Genomic DNA, 17,852 nt, shown 5'->3' with positions numbered 1-17,852 from the left:
GCTCAGAGTTGGCACCTGCTGTGAGTCTTTCCCCTTGAGTAATGGTCAAATTTTCCTGGTTCTCTGTATGATGAGCAGTTTTGGATTGCACCCTGGACCTTTTGAATATTAGGTTGTGAGACTCTAAGACTTGTTAAAATCCCCTCAAGGATGTGGATATCTGTGTTTCGGCAGACAACCCAGATGGATTCAGAATCCTAGCTTTGTCTCACCTGGGCACAGTGGCTCAAACGGCAGTTCCGTTTTGAAAGGCTTTGCTGTGATGCTGGGGACTGCTCTGCTCGGCATGTGCTCTGCTGAGGGGCTGGTCTGGGACATGGCCAGTGGTATACTTTGCATATGAGCCCTTGAAGCCTTTGCTTTGCTTCTTGGGGACTGAGTGGCACATGCCAGTGCAGAGGTGAGCCTGGGACTTCTGTCAGTTCATGCACAGAATCGGGGGTCCTCTTCTCCAGCTCCCTCCCCTCCAAGATTCCCCCACACTTTGTAGCTCTTAGGGTTCCCATTTCCTGGTTTCTCTGGTTAAAAAAGATAGCTTTCTGTCAGGTCTCAGCTGTCTATGCTGATACGCACTTCTGCACAACTGAGGCTGCCTTTGGGAGCAAAGCAGAGAGAGAGAGAGAGAGAAAGAGGATTCTCCCACACACTGTGGAACAAAAGGGGTCTCTTTACCTTGGTCCTCTGTCTGAGAGAATGTTCTTTTGGGCTTTTAGGTGCCCAAACTCCTATCACAAAAGCAAAGGCAGATCCTCAACTGAGGCTGGCCTTGGGGCAGGGCTGGGAAACAAGAGAAAAAAAGAAATAAAATGGTAATTCCTCTATATTCTCCAGTAAAGGAGTCCTTTCCCAAGCCTCTGGGTAGAAACCAGGGGTTTCATGTGTAGGGTCTCCTGCCAATGCCTAATTCAGAGTCCGTGATTCCATCAGCCCTTGGGGCAAAGCTGAGAGGCAGGAGAAAACAAACCCAGAAAACTCACCCTGGTACCAGGACCAGATCAAGCTTTGACCTCATTGCCACTCACTGTTTGCCTGCTACCATTTACTTTTCAGGTGTTTTCTATATCTTCCAGACTTTTCAATTTGTAATCCATGAGAAAGATAGGCTTCAGTTGGCTTCCTCTATCCTGCCCTGTACCAGAAGGGTATGTTCATGATTTCAATGAGAATGGGCCAGTGGAACAATGTCTGGTCTTGTTTTTTTGTTATTGTTTTCACCTTTGCCTGAATAAATACAGAAGTAGAATGAGTGACACTTCACTGCATAAAAAAGAAAACACAATTAAGTACCTGCTAGGTGCCCATGACAGGTGCTGGCAGTGTGGGAAAAGACAAGAAGGTTCAGTACATGGTCCCTGCCCTCAAGGGACAGGTCATCTGTGGAAAGCCTGGCCCAGGTGAAAAATACAAGACTGTCTGTCCACCATTAGGACTAAAAAGGACACACAGAAAGAAAAGAGATGAAAACCAGGGAATCAGAAGGTGACATGGAGGCTGTTCAGCTCCATGATGGAGAAGAAAATGCACATTCCACCAGAGAAGGGGCCTGGCGGGGTAATCATTTTCCCAAAGTTGATTTTCTACCTTTTTATTACACGTTGAGTTTATTTGTCCCCAAGGAAACTAAGAGACAGTCTCTAAGGGCATTTTATTACTCCTGACTCTGTTCTCCCCTACTGTTCTCCCAACTTGTTCTCAGAGAGGGAACTGGAGGCCCAGTCATGCTGGAGTGAGTCATGGTATCTTTCCTGGGGAGTCTTGAATTACCACGGACAAAATTCTCAATAATTGTTGTTACTCAGCTGGTTGCTGGCATTGTTCATATGCTTCAGCTGAGTTAAAGCATTCGGAAGTTTATCTTTCATATTTTATTTGGGTTTATTCCTACAATCACAAAGGCAGTATCTTCATTCTAGGAGAGTATCTATTATATTTGAAAATATTTTTTGTTAAGTATTCAGAAAGGCTTTTCATGGAGAGGTCCCGTGAACAGACAACCACAAAGGAAGAGCGGCTGTAGGCAGAGCAGTTGCACAGATGGCCGGCATAAGCAAATGTGGGCCAAGTCCTTGGTGAATTTTCACTTGCAGCTGTGTGGAAAATACCTATGCTGGTGACTCAACGTCTTTGGATTTCTAGCTTTAAATCACAGCAGGGAAGAGAACATTTTCAAATGCTATGCATTTAGGGAGACTGGTGTGAACTTCAGCCAGTTTTGGGCCCATCAATTGTCATGCATTACAATAAAGGACAATTTTTTAAAAATAAAAGGGACTCTTGTCACAATCAGGGCATCAAGCATGGTACCTGAACAGATGGCATGGCAACCAGGTGTGTGGGTGATAGAGATTCTGTATCTATTTCCAATCATGAAAATTTAGCTTCTTTCTAGTATGACTTCATGCTGGGGCCTCAGTTTTCTTTTCTGGAATGAGGTGTGTGCACATCGAAAGTCTTTGCTTGGTCAGCCCTTCAGGGTCACATGTAATTGGCAGGACCAGTGACTGTATCACATGTGCGCCTTTTCACGGTTTTGTCTGGGAACTCTCTTTTGTAAAAGACCTTGCTTGTGTCCTCTGATCCCCACCCCCCACTTCCACCCACCTCCTGGCTGGCTGCTGGGACTGTATTTTGTCGCTTATCTAACACAAAATAAACAGAACAATCTGGAGCTAATTTAAGTGGTTTACCATATCAGGATACAGCTGGGAAAGATTTTAAGAAAAAGGCTCACCAGGAACAATAGTGCTGTGAAGCTGAGCAGCAGTGGAGAGCACAGGAAGGCCTTTCAGACAGCCTGGCAGACAGCTGTCAGCCCCTCCAATAACAATCCCCGCAGCCAATGAAAACGGGCAGGGCCTGTATGCACAGCTCAATGGAACACCAACAATGAAAACAAGGGATTAGAGAGCATTCTGAGTTAATGGCTCAAGTGGCAGAGCCACCCATCTCCCAGGAGGCCTTCTGCAATACTCCCATGCAGCCAGAATGAGGAGGTTTTACAGATGAGGGGACAACACTTATTTCTCCACAATGCTGGCCAAAAGGTTTTTTCTGACTTGCATGCATCATGCCGGCTTCATCCTGACTTATGAATCCAGCAAAGTCTGCATTGGAACATCTGTTTTTGACATCAATTTCTCCAACTCTGTAGGCTGCTTGTCTTTTTAACTCTTTGGGGGCCTCTGGCTAGACCTTGAATTTCCTGGTGCAACTTGACAGAGGAGGGAGGGCATGAGGGAGTTAAATGAAGCTGTGCACTACCCTTGAAAGAACTTGCAAATGCTTTCTGTATTAAAACTGAAAACCATACTTGGATCAAGCTCTTGACAAAGATCCAACCAATTAGGTAAACTGAATAGTCCTAACAGCAATGACGTTTCATGTAGAAAATACTGAGCTGGAAGCATGGACACTTGGACTCTACGTCTACTTCTGCCACTGCAAAAGTTTGGGGAGTCACAGTCTCCTCACTTAGGGCCAGATGCCCTTATCCTCTTTGTTATGTAATCATGATAACAGCATATGCTCATACATTTCTTCCAGAAAGTGCTTGACTTAGTAGAATTTTCCCTCTGACAAAAGCAACCTTTGCATCTGTTACAGAACAATTCCATTTGTTTGAGGATAGCTTTAAAAAATAATTCTTGTCTATGTTCTAAAGTAAAAAGAATTCCATCTGTAATTTCCAATTAAAAAAATATAAACAAATGAAAATGTAGAAATTAAATAAGTATTTTATTAGGCACCATTCCATCTACTGTTATATATTTCACAATAGATCATATACATGGTATTGATTAGCAAAGTTTCCATGATAACAGAACTAATTTAAGATTAAATTTTCAACGTGCAAAAAAGAGATATAGATAGGTTTTCTAAGAGCTGAAAAGAATATGAAAAGTTCTAAAGGGTAAAAAGATAGGAAGGCAGGGAAATAGCCCCTTTAGAAATGGAATATCCCTCCCTTCTGTTTCCAGCACATGTATGTTTGGACAATGATTACTTCAAAAATACCTGAGCACACTTACAAAAAAAAATCCAACTATTTAAAAATATAAAATCTTTCCAAGACACAATAAAAGACCCCAAATACCCAAAGCAATCCAGAGAAGGAAGAACAAAGCAGGGGGAATTATGCTCCCTGACTTCAAGCTGTACTACAAAGCCACAGTAATCAAGACAATTTTGTACTGGCACAAGAACAGACCCATACACCAGTGGAACAGAATAGAGAGCCCAGATACAAACCCAACCATATATGGTCAATTAATATACGATAAAGGAGCCATGGACATACAATGGGGAAATGACAGCCTTTTCAACAGCTGGTATTGGCAAAACTGGACAGCTACATGTAATAGAATGAAACTGGATTACTGTCTAACCCCATACATAAAAGTAAACTCAAAATGGATCAAAGACCTAAATACAAGTCATGAAACCATAAAACTCTTAGAAAAAAATATAGGCAAAAATCTCTTGGACATACATATGAGCAACTTCTTCATGAGCATATCTCCCCGGGCAAGGGAAACAAAAGCAAAAATGAACAAGTAGGACTATATCAAACTAAAAAGCTTCTGTACAGCAAAGGACACCATCAGCAGAACAAAAAGGCATCCTACAGTATGGGAGAATATATTCATAAATGACATCCAATAAGGGGTTGACAGCCAAATTATATAAAGAGCTCATACACCTCAACAAACAAAAAGGAACTTAGCCAATTAAAAAATGGGCAGAGGAGCTGAGCAGACACTTCTCCAAAGACGAAATTCAGATGGCAAACCGGCACATGAAAACATACTCTGCTAATCATCAGAGAAATGCAAATTAAAACCACAATGAGATATCACCTCACACCAGTTAGGATGGCCACCATCCAAAAGACAAACAACAACAAATGTTGGAGAGGATGTAGAGAAAGAGAAACCCTCCTACACTGCTGGTGGGAATGTAAACTAGTTCAACCATTGTGGAAAGCAGTATGGAGGTTCCTCAAAAAACTCAAAATAGAAATACCATTTGACTCAGGAATTCCACTCCTAGGAATTTACCCATAGAATGCAGCAACCCAGTTTGAAAAAAGACATATGCACCCTTATGTTTATCACAGCACTATTTACAATAGCCAAGAAATGGAAGCAACCTAAGTGTCCATCAGTAGATGAATGAATAAAGAAGATGTGGTACATATACACAATGGAATATTATTCAGCCATAAGAAAACAAATCCTACCATTTGCAACAACATGGATGGAGCTAGCATAATATGCTCAGTGAAATAAGCCAGGCAGAGAAAAACAAGTATCAAATGACTTCACTCATCTGTGGAGTATAAGAACAAAGAAAAAACTGAAGGAACAAAACAGCAGCAGACTCACAGAACCCAAGAATGGACTAACAGTTACCCAAGGGAAAGTGACTGGGGAGGATTGGTGGGAAGGGAGGGATAAAGGGGAAAAGGGGGCATTACAATTAGCACACATAATGTAGTGGTGGGGGTGGACACGGGAAAGGCAGTATATACAGAAAAGACAAGTAATGATTTTACTGCATCTTACTACGCTGATAGACAGTGACTGTAATGGGGTATGTCGGGGGACTTGATAATAGAGGGAGTTTAGTAACCTTAATGTTGTTCAAGTAATTTTACATTAACGATACCAAAAAAAAATATATATATATATATCTCTAGAACAGCTCTCAAATAATAGGATGTATCATGAGGATCACCTAGCAGACTTGTTCATGCACAGGTTGCTGGATCCCACCTGAGCTTCTGGTCCAGGGAAAGGCCTGAGAATTTGCATTTCTAATAAGTGGCCCGAGTGATGGTGATGAAGATGGTATTTTGAGAACCACTGCTAAAGTCAACCAGTTTAATCAATATCTTTTTGTTGTTTTTATGAATCACTGGTCAAGTGTGGTTGAATACCGACAGTAGAAAAAGAAGCAAGAACATGAATGGGTACTGAATCAACATAAAATATTCCTAAAAGCTACATAAAGGGAAAATGGCTAGACTATAACTTCTGTGAGGGGCAAATTATAAAAGCAGTTACTTTCTCAGGACAAAATAGTCCTTGACTTAAGGATGAAAAAAATGTGGCAAAGGAGAAGGTTTTGTAATAATGAGCCCCTGGGTCTGGACCCTATACCAGTGGTTTTCATACTGGCTATACTACAGAGTAACTTGGGGATAAGAATCTTTGGAAGGAGGGGCCTTTCTAGGTGATCTGGAAACACAGAGAATATTATGAACCTGCCTAGGAGGCACTGTGCCCTCTAGAAAAGAGTTTGACCTTCCATAATAGGACCACAGAACCTCAAATGATATCTTAGAGATCAACATGAAGAGGACAAGGTCAAGAAAGACTAAATGGCATTCAAAAAGCAGCACAGCTAGTTAGAAGCAAAGCCACAATTAAACCTCTTTTCCTGAAGCACGTCCAAATCTCTGTCATACTATTTGACAGCAATGGTAAGAATAATCAACAAGACAGAAAAGGAAGGTAATTGGGAAGAATCTAAAATAGAGACCTCAATATACAACAATAAGGTCTATTTTCAGGGTGGAGATTCCAGGGGTTTCATTCAAAGTATCTGTTTTAAGAAACTGAGGAATTAGTTTCATCAATTGCAGGCTTCATCAAATCCGAAACTGCACTTCTAATGAATGGTTATGTAACCAGGCCTTTATTATCTATAACCTAAGTGGCTGTAGTGAAGTTGGTCATGAGGACCATGTGAATTTCAAGAATAAAAAAAGTAGAGAAGATGGACTATAGTGATGCTATCTGGCAGCCTTAACAGCTCACAGACAAACTTCTCTCAAGCAAGCTGTTTCTGATGCTCTTTCAGCGATATAACCATATTGCTCTGAGAGAGGTTTGCCAGAGGGACAGTGAGGTCATGGAGTGATTTGGTGAGGCCCACAGCTTGTCTGTGACTCAGCCTACTTTTATGGGACTCAAAATGAATTAAAACTACATTTGAAAAGCTGTATCTTCCACCTGGTTTCCATCACTGTTTTTGGCTAGTGGGAAAAGGACTTGTCAGTTTTTATCTGCAGGAGGTAAAAAAGGGACAGCACATTTCAGAGAAAAGTAAGTAAACATATTTGCCACTAGGATTTCATGTTTACCGACACAGCAAGTGGGTCAGGAAGCCCTGCACTGATCCAAATGATGGCAACTCCAATGTTTCGCTCATCAGGCAACGTGACAGCACATGGCCAAGAAGAGGGCATTGTTTTGAACTCATAACATGGAACAGAGGTCAGACAGGATCTCCTCCAACTATCTGACTAAGGGACATACATTTTACGGGAATTTTTCTCACTTGGGATCAATTCACAATACCACTCTCCATTTCTTGATAAAAACCAAACATACATCAGAAATTATTTTTAAGGCAGCTTTGCTCAAAGAATATTCAAGGCATTAAAAAGAAGAATCAATGTATCATTTTGAACACTTAAAGGCTTTTTTTCATGGGGACTGAAAGTATGTGAAGAGCTGGGCGGAGGGCTCAATGAATGTTTGCTGGCTAGCCAGAATAGTGCCTTCTTCACAGGTTTGTATTAGGCCAGCCAAAAATGTGATGGAAACCAGGCTTTTAAAATGTAGTTTTAATTCACTTTGAGTATCACAAAATAGACTGAGTCACAACAAAAGCAGCAGTTTGGGATGGACTTCATATTTTTCCTATCCTGTTGTATGATGGAACCTATGTATTTCACTGAATTCGCAAGTTTCTTATATTATGATCAGACACAGTGGCTCCTACAGGTTTACTTCACAAAAGTTAGTTGGATCCACATTTCAACATAGGATTAGTTTTTTGCCTATTTGTGTTTGGAACTGAAATTTACAGACCTGCCATTCTAGATTTATCACAATTACTCTTTGCTACAATGTGTGTTTATGCCAAAATATCAAATTAGGGTACCCAAAACTTTAGACACACACACAGAAAAATCTGTTTTCTAGCTGTAGTCACCCAAATCATGATATCCTAAAATGATTGCTCTTAGCTATTATTAAAAACTATGTTTTTAAAGAATTTTTAAAGTCAGGGAAATTTCACCAGAGAAAGTTAGGCATTTACCTTGGGTGGTAAGATAATGGATCATTTACACTTTTCTTTTTATAACTTTCATACCATGATCACATATTAATTTTTTTATCAGAAGTATGATTAAAGTAATTTTAAATAGATTAATGAAGATATTAAGGATTTCTTTCAGAAGCTGGCATTAAATCTAAAATAAGAGAGATGTTATATAATAAAGTCTACTTTGGTAGTCCAAAGGTTAGAAAGTATTATTTAACTTTAAATGTTAATTTACAAAGAAGAAAGACATGAACTAGGAATTACCTTATTTAGAGAGAAAAGTAGTATCTTAGGGCCAAATTATTAAAACATATAGAAATGAAACAGGCCCTCAATGTCTCCAATCTTTTCAATGCCATACCTTGTTGGAACAGGGTGGCACACATATCAGAATGGAGGGACCATAAATACTCAGAGCCATGTATTGGGGCCAAGATATTTTATATTCATTATATTTCATGAATTATTCTTCTTGTAGCTATTCAACATTTAATAAACTTCTAATTTTCCAGGTAATTTGCCCTCCAATAGCCTACTTTCTTCAGCTCTAGAGTTCCTTGTGTATTCTTCATTCCTTGGGTATTTTTTACTAGAAGAGGCATAGTTCAATTTTGGCAGAAACATATCCTTTTGTCAAGTAAATCTGGTTTTCACTATCAATGTGCAATCACTGGGTTTCTGTTTCCCATTCATTGCCTAGATACCTTCTTATTACAATAATTACATTGAGGATCAGGATTAGTAACACTCTGTTCAAGGCAGTCTGAGGGGAGCTAACTTTATACATTGAGGAAAGTTGCCTTAGCGACAGTAATGGGGAAGATTAGATACACTTTCTATTAAACATGAAGACGACACTAATGTGGGAAAAATAAAAGGAAGGAGGGGATGTGAAATAGAAGGTAAAATGAAATCTAACACCTGTCAGATCTAAATGGATATTTACTTGCTTACTACAGCCTTGTGTAAGCTTTGTAACTTCATTTACACCCTGAGATTAGCAGTTACTACAAATATCGTCTCAGATGAATGATTCATTGCAAAATTACTGAAGTTTTAGATGAGGATATCATGTGGCAAGTGAGGCATAACTTTCAAAGAACTCAAAATATCCCAGACACATACGTACACGTCGCATGTGTGAACAGGTGATGACAATCACACTATCCCACATTTCTTTTAAGGCTCGGGGCAGGTCTGTGGTGGCTTCCCACACAGGCTCTAAGGCAGATAAGAGGCCAAACTACCTCAAGGTTGCCCTGACTATTGGAAGAAAGAGAATGATTCTCCTGAACCTATTTACTCGGGAGCCAAGACTGAGCCCAGACACATGGACAAACTTTCTTTAGTCTACAGCTGAGAGCAGACGGGATCAAACTTCTGGGTTCATGTGGTGAAACATAAATTTGCCTGTCTTCTGGGAATATTCAGAGAAAACAAAAGGTCACTGAGATAATGACCCCAGGGACTCCTACCCCAAGATCACCTGTTTCTTTCCCATCCCCAAAGTCATCCTTCTCTTATTGATAAAAACGAAAAGATAAGAAGGGAGCTAAAACATCAATCTGTTCTGCAGATAAAATGTTACGTGAATGCCAAGTTTTCTCCTTAACTTCTATCATTTTCCTATTAAATTGTATCATTTGTCATGTCCTAAAAGCAATATATGTGCCTAAAAAAAACAGAAAGAGAGCAAGGAATGAGAAAAGGTTTAGGAAATGGAGTTTGTTATTTATTCATGGGGTATCTTTCTGGCCTGTTTTCTACCAGCAATTATAAATCTGTATATACTTAGATATCTGTGCTGCAATGTCAAATATTAAAGTAGACCCACTATATGCCAATGTTCCAAGCACAGGGGATATATTGATAAGCAAGACAGACAATATTCCTGCTCCCTTGGAGCTAAATGCTGGTGAGAGAACAGGGGATAAACAAGTAAAGCACAAAACAAGCAGAGAAGGGAATTCCCACTGTAAGTGCTATGAAGAAAACCAAGTACTATGATGTGATAGACACGAGGGAGCAGGGAAGGGCAACATCAGAGGGAACTCAAGTTCAAAGGCCCTCTCTATTATACAGTATCAGGGTACTGTGATACATTATGACAAAGTTTCTTCTCAATTAAAGACTATGCTAACTATATTCCTGAATTTTCTGTTGTCAAGAAATACATAAACTAAGATGATACCTGAAAATGAAATATCATTGAAGGAGCTTCAAATCAAATTTTGTGATTATCATCACTTTCTTCCATTATTGGTACCACCCATCAATGAAAATTTCATTTAAATCTATTTATGATAGGACATATGTCCACTTGAAATACTTTTGTGTTCGAATGCAACTATGCTTAAAGGTAGTAAATTAAACCACAGGTTCAAGAAGAATCAAGGAAAACTGAACATTCTTGAATCAAATTTGGCCAAATTCAATTACTTTCTTAGAAATTCAGAACAAACCAAGATAAAGGCATGATGCAAATGGTCAGCACACTTCCTCAGATTGGCCCATCAGCATCATGAGCTAACCCTGAAGACAATTAATTTATAGCCGATAATTGCAAGTTTGACTCAGATATAGGAAAGCTTTATTAGTAAACAGATTCATTGTTTCACTTAGGAAAGGCATCTCCTATAAAGCACTTAAATATTCTACAAGCAATTTCATGGCTAATATATTTGCACATCAGGGAATTCTGATGTTACTATTAGGTAATAAAGCTACCACTCCTAATACTGTTGTTAGATGTAGTCAGAAGCCTTAAGATGGTAACATAGTGTCAATTTTTTAATAAAGTTTTTAAGTGGAATATCATAGAAACTTTTCATGGATGTTCCCACTCCGTTTATTGTAGAATGGATTTAATTTGATTTTTAAGGGCCTTTCACATATATATACTTCTTAAACATTTTATTTTAGAACAGTTTTAGATGTACAGAAAAGTTGCAAATATAGTACACCAAGCTTCCCCTACTGTTAACATCATTAATTAGTCCTATATATCTTGGGGACAAAAATCTCAATTTCACGTGCACAAAACACATACACACACACTTGAAGAACTCTCAATCAATATAGTATTTCTTGTATGGCTTACTATGAAAATTACAAACTTTCAAGACCTTTTCTGATTTTTTTAAATGTTAAAATAACAGTGACTTATTAAATTAAGTAATTCTCCAGACATTTTTACAGTCAAAGCAATTTTTTAAATCAAATGACCACCACAAAATAATTTTCTAATTAGCAAAAACTTTTTTTTTCCTCAGCTCAAAAAGTAAAAATTACAACTATTAAAGGGTGCTAATTGGGGTTTCCCAGAAGCATGCAGTACCCAAGCAGGTTTTTTGTTGTTTCACTCCTCTGCAGAGGACAGAGGAAGGCTATCCTAATTAACCCTTTATGTTCTGCATGACAACACTAATATCAAATGCTGTGGTTCAGTTGTGGTGGTAAAGGAGGGGGGAACAAAGCAGTCAGGTAAGCTTTGAGAGTTTTCTTAAGTGAGAGGTTTCCTATAAAGGCACAATTTCAACACAGGAAACTAGCAACCCCAACCTCTAGTCTGGGGGAAGGAAATGGAGGCGGGGCAGGGAGAATGTTGCTCAGCAGTCCTCATGGGAATGCCTGCCGGAATTACAGCAAGTTACAGGATCCCTAATGTGCCAGTGAGCTTATGGTAGACCAGACTGGAGAGCAATGGGGACAGAGCACACTGTGGGGATCACACAAGTGCTTATTCTTTACATACAATACCACTCCGCATGAATGTAAGTGCATTTGCAACATCCTGACAGTTCTTGAACAAGGAGGGACTGCTACGCTAGTAGGTAGCCTGGATGAGACTTCAGGTAGGGTTAATGTACAGGCCAAATGCAGAGGGAATTTGGTCAAGTTTGATTCACTTGTGTGTGCTTAGCATGGAGCCTTGCACAGAGGAGTCGTCGAAAGAATATTTGTTGGTTACATGAAGGAACTAAGGGTTTAATTCACTCCTAAAAGAATTGCTATATGTAGTTGTTGGAGCCCAGAAATCAAGGGCTTTCCAATCAGGCAAGCACAAGACCACATTTGAATTCAGAGCACTGACTGCTCTGAAGTCATTTCTTAGTGCCCAGACTTCTGCTTAGCAAGCCACTGTCTTGGAGAGTGAGAATTCATTTTCTAAGAAAAAAGCCTCCTCCATATCTCAACCACCAAGAGGCAAGAGGAGGCAAGGGCAGAGGAGCCGCCTATTACAAATGAATTCTAGATTAGCAACAGTGGTGTTCTTGGGGAAAAGAAACCGGGAGGCTGGAGGACCAGGGCTGGTAGATGGACTTACTTTTCCTTCAAACACTTCTGTACATTTTTAAATGTACAAATATCGTATCCATGTTGCAAGATATGTAAGCAACCTAACTGTCCATCGGTAGATGAATGGATAAAAAATATATTATTCAGCCATTAAACAGAAGAAAAGCCTGCCATTTGCAACAACTTACATGAACCCTGAGGTACATGCTTAGTGAAACAAGTCAGAGAAAGACAAATACTGTATGATCTCACTTCTATGTGGAATCTGAAAACAACTGAACTCATAGTAACAGAGAGTAGACTGGTGGCTGCCAGGGGCTAGGAAGGTGGGGGACATGGATGATGGTGGTCAGAGGGTACAAAATTCCAATTATAAGAGGAATAAGTTCTGAGGAGCTAATATACAGCATGGCGACTATAGTTAATACAGTAAGTACTGTACACATGAAAGCTGCTAAGAGAGTAAATCTTAAATGTTTTCACCATACACAAAACAAAGGTAAATAGATGAGGTAATAGATGGTATTAATATGGTATTAACTAACCTTATTGTGGCAGTCATTTCACAGATGGAAAAGACTTCTTCCCCCTTAGCCTTCATCATGTTGCATTCTGCATTCATAAAATAACAGGTTCAACCATGGTTCTTGCCCCAGTGCCTTTCTACATGCTGAGACCCACTGGAGATAGAGACTTCAAGTAATGAAACAGCCTTCTTTCATTATTAACATTCCAACCCCAGACATACGTAACCAGATGAATTACATCTTTCAGTGGAGTCACTGGGAGGCAGAACCCTTATTTCAGTGATGCCGTCAATTTTCAAAACTGTTTTCAGAATTTGCTTCAAAGCCAGTTTATAAGCCTCCCAAGCAAAATGATCTCAACACTCATGCCTCCAAAGAAGTACAATAAACAGACAGCTCTTGCTTTGTAGAACCTTATAGTCTATTATGTGTTATTCCCATCTTAGTCTGGTCATTTAGAGAGAGGAAATCTTCCATAAATAATCCCTGGGAAACGCCCAAGAGGTCTGATTTACTATGATTACAAACCTACAATCTAGAGCAGCAACGCCCCATAAAAATATAATCTGAGCCACCTATGTAATATAAAATTTTCTAGTGGCCACATTTAAAAAAGGCAAACAGAAACATTTAAAATTAATTTTAATAATATTCTATTCAACCCAATATTTCAATAACTATTATTTCAACATGTAATCAATATAAAAAATTACTGATAATATTTTACAATCTTTCTTGATACCAAGTCTTTGAAATTCACTATTTTATACTTACAAGCACATCCCAATTCAAATTAGCCACATTTCACTAGCCACCTGGGGCTATTAACCACCTACAGGAAGCACAGAGCTAGATCCTTTTCTGCCCTGAATGAAGGCCACTGCCCTGTTTGTGTTGGATTAACTGAGTTCATCTCGGCTTTTCTTAATTCCTTTAACTTGTGACAGCAACACAAGAAAGTTATCTCCAACACTGGGCAGAGTTTGGTATTATAACAATGAAAATCTTATAACAAAGTCAATCTGACACATATCAGAAAACATGGAAATTAAAGCAGAAATGGTAAACAGAGGTCTTTTACACAACAACTCTGCCTCTGGTTGGCCTCTGATGCCACTCTAGTTTAGAGAAACTACATATGGTCTTTCCTCAAAGCTAGGAAAAGCCAGAGGGACCTGTGAAAGGGAGGGGTTTGCCTTGGCCTAGGAAAAACAAAACCTGCGATCTCAGTTACCTAATGATTTACAACCCAAACATACTGAAAACAGAGGGCCAGCATGGGGGCCAGGACCTGTGGAGAGCAGGAGCAGGAGGGGCTAGAGAAGCTGAGACAGGATTGAGGATTTAGGACCAGAGGTGAGAGAGAAAGGAAACCAAACACTCAGGAGGTGACTCTAAAGACCCTTCATTCCATTATCCCCAGGAGACCAAGGCAGCCAGGCCTCCCTGCCTTCTTAGCAAGAGTGCAGACTCCATGGCCCAGAGCTGAGCACAGAGATGCATCAGGTCTGTTGTATGCAACAGAGGCATATCTTTTAGGGGGAACAACATCAATCACCATCAAGATTTACCATCCAGGATATGCAAAGTGTCAAAGAGCCTGGGTCTTCAGCTGGGGTCCTCTAACAGCTAAGCAAAGTACCCAGCCTTGTGGCCAAGTGCTGGACGGCATGCCCCACCTCTCACAGGTACTTCAGAGACAGCAAAGCTCCTCCCTCAAGCTCTAAATGGGGATTAGTAAGGCATTTGTGTGTGAATAAATAGTTAATCTCCTTGAAAGAATTTTTAATTCTTCTATCAAATGATCAAAAGAAAAGAGTAGAAACCTGAGATTTTGAACTTTAAAAATATCCATGGAATTAACTATATTTTGTTCCAAAATTTGCCTTGTTTTATTGTAAAAATGTTTTAAATTATTAACCAATTAAATTACTTAATTTTTTCCTCCAATATAACTAAGCAAAATTAACATTCCAGGAAAATGTATCCTGTCTATACTGTGGTTTTGTGGGTCCCTTTGAAAACCAATGGTAAAGTGGGCTGGCTTCGTCACCATGCCCAGAACACACCCGTGCTTCCCTCTTCCTGGATATCTGCTACTGCTGCTCTCCATGCACTTCATCTTTCTATTCCACCCACTTGACCTTGAATTATAGCCTAGAACGCATGCAAGCTCCTTCCCCTGCAAACATTACCTGAGCTCTGTGCTAGCCACTGTGCTGGACTAGGGGCTCATGCTTTTTGTCCTCCTGCTGACCACTCACACTGCCTCAGTGTAGCACTTCCTTTTACTCTAAGTAATTTTCTAAGCCTAAATTACTCTAAGCCTGGAGGTCAGGGAATAAACACAAGGGCATGTGTCAGAGCCTTAGACATGGGAAAGGACTTCTCTAAACCATACACTTGCCTTGCCCCTTCCTCACCCCAACACCCCCCACGTACCAGGGAATCTAATACGCCTTACACTGAATTAAAAACCATTATCACTCACTAAGTGTTCTTTAAGAGAAACCATATCTTATTGAGCTTTGAGTCTCTTCAAGACCAGGTACATTGTCTTAAGTACAGAGTTATCATGCTTATTAGCTGACTAATTCTTGTTACGAAAAGAAAAATGATCCTCTCACCTGGCCAGGGGACCTCACCTGGTGACGGCCTGATGACCAATACCTCCTGCTACAGACACCAATCATGTCTCTCTCTCCCTTCAGGGTCTCATAGATGTGAACTGTACATACTGCACAGAGGGCTCTTTTGGGGACTGCATTTTCAACAGACCCCACCATTCAACCTGCTCTAGTACTGAAGGGACCCGCCAGTAAGATGGCAAACTTCTGGCTTCTCTTCGGGGTCCTCGGTTCCCGCCGGCGCCACCTGAAGCCCAATCACCTCTCGCTCCCCTCCCAATCCCAGCACCTAGCCAACAGCCACCAGCCCCGTAGAAGTGACACCTCAATCAATTCATGCCCCTTCCTATATAACCCAGCACCTTTCCCTAATAAAGTGGAATTCTCCGGTGAATTGCTTCTGTGTGTTGCTCCTTTCCTTTCATTGGTGCCGAAACCCGGGAGACGGGACACCCCAACTGGGCCCCGTCTTCCCCCCGACACCAGCAGCAGCTTGCCCTCGTCCTCTTTTTCTGGCGCTGGCTCATCACACTTACCACTCCTCTCTGGCCTTTAGGTAAGTTTTCCCCCGGAGTGGGCCACTCTTCCCCGAGCTATCTCAGTGCCATTGACCGTGATCGTCCAGCAAGGCCCTGACGCTCGGGGATGAGGAGGGAACTCTCCCCGCCTCAGGCCTTCACGGCTGCGGCAGACCCTCAGGCCCCTCCTCCAACAGCCATAAATCCCTGCCTCAAGCCTTTACGGCTGCGGCGGACCCTCAGGCCCCTCCTCCGACAGCCATAAATCCCTGCCTCAGGCCTTCACAGCTGGCGGACCCTCAGGCCCCTCCTCCAACAGCCATAAACGAGGTGACTCCTTTGCGGATGAGAACGCTCCCTTCCCCCCCTCTTCTGCTCCGTCTGCCGAAATCTGTTCTGTCTGCCGAAAATTCCTAGCGCTAGGTACCTCGTGACTCCGGCAAACTGCCTTCTTAGGGAAGTCTGGGTGACGACCCACACTTCCTAAGAAATTCCGACTTGTATACGAGTTTCCGCAGACCACCAAGGTTCATCGGGGACGCCCTTTGTCTACTTGCGGTCTGCTTCCAGTCCGAGGATCTCCGTTCATCTTCCCCTGTTTGTCTCCTTCTCTGTCCTTTAGCCATGGGAGCCTCCTCATCCCTCCCTGAAAGTTCACCTCTTGAATGCCTGCTTAAGCATCTGGCTACCCTCTCCCTGATGCCTCATATAAAACCAAAACTTCTCCGTAAATATTGCTCCCAAGATTGGCCAACATACCCCCTAGACAATAACAACCAATGGCCCGCAGGGGGAACTCTTGATCCTAACATCACTCGTGATCTTTTTAACTACTGCCAGCACCTGAAAAAATGGAAGGAGATTCCCTATATTGAAGCTTTCCGCCTCCTCCTCCCCCTGCCCCCTCCCAAGTTCTCCTAGCCTGCAAGCCACTGCCCCCGCAGAAGCCTCCCGTTCACTCCCTTCCCCTTCTTCTCCTACAACAGCCCTTCTCCCTTCCTCCCCCACCATCTCCTCCCCCATCTCACCTCCTCCGCCTTCGTCCCCCACAGATTAAGCCTGAGCCTTTCAGCCCCCCCCTTTAACTAGGTCCCAAGGGCCTCCTCCGTCTTTGCCCTCATCACCTGTTTCTCCCCTGTTAGGGACCACCTTTGTCTTCTCACATGTTTGTAGGGAGAATGGGAAAGCACCTTCCCCCATGTCTGAACGCAGCATGGGAAAGCACAAGCTAGAGAACAACCGGTGCAGTCCTTAGAAGTTATCTGTCCACAAAAACATATCTTGCCAAGACTTCTCACTCTGAAAATAGGGAGACCTTGAAGATGTGTAGAAAAACCACCCCTGCTTCTAAATATGCCCTTCCCCCACTTGCTGATGTGGCAGGAATGGAGAACAAAGAACATTCTGTTTACGCATTCCATAAGCAATTAACTGGAGCCCTGCTGTAGCTCAGTTAGTAGAGCATGGGACTCTTAACCTCAGAGTCATGAGTTCAAGCCCAACTAAAGCAGCAGAGGCAAGCAGCTGGGCTGCTAGCTGGCGACAAGTGGGTCCGATTCTATCTTTCTTTATTTTCTTTGCCCCCCTTCTGCACTTCAGGACCTGCTCAACTAGGCATGGCTAGACCACATCACTCTCCCACAGACTGAGCCAGAACTCTTCAGTCCCCCTCAGACTCGGTCCCGAGGGCCTCCCAAAATTATCGCCCCCCTCTGGGAGGTAGCAGGATCTGAAGGCATCGTGCACATTCACGTCCCTTTCTC

General features: G+C 41.6%; 1 protein-coding gene across 3 annotated transcripts in view; it reads right to left on the bottom strand.

The window, feature by feature from the left end:
- ARSB (arylsulfatase B) overlaps positions 1 to 17,852 on the bottom strand; it is a 235,441-nt gene that overhangs the window by 154,380 nt on the left and 63,209 nt on the right. The window lies entirely within an intron of this gene.

Source organism: Manis javanica, chromosome 1 (genome assembly GCF_040802235.1).
Source record: "Manis javanica isolate MJ-LG chromosome 1, MJ_LKY, whole genome shotgun sequence".
NCBI classification, from domain to species: domain Eukaryota; kingdom Metazoa; phylum Chordata; class Mammalia; order Pholidota; family Manidae; genus Manis; species Manis javanica.
The sequence above is the reverse complement of the archived record's forward strand: the minus strand, read 5'-3'. Positions and strand labels throughout refer to the sequence as shown.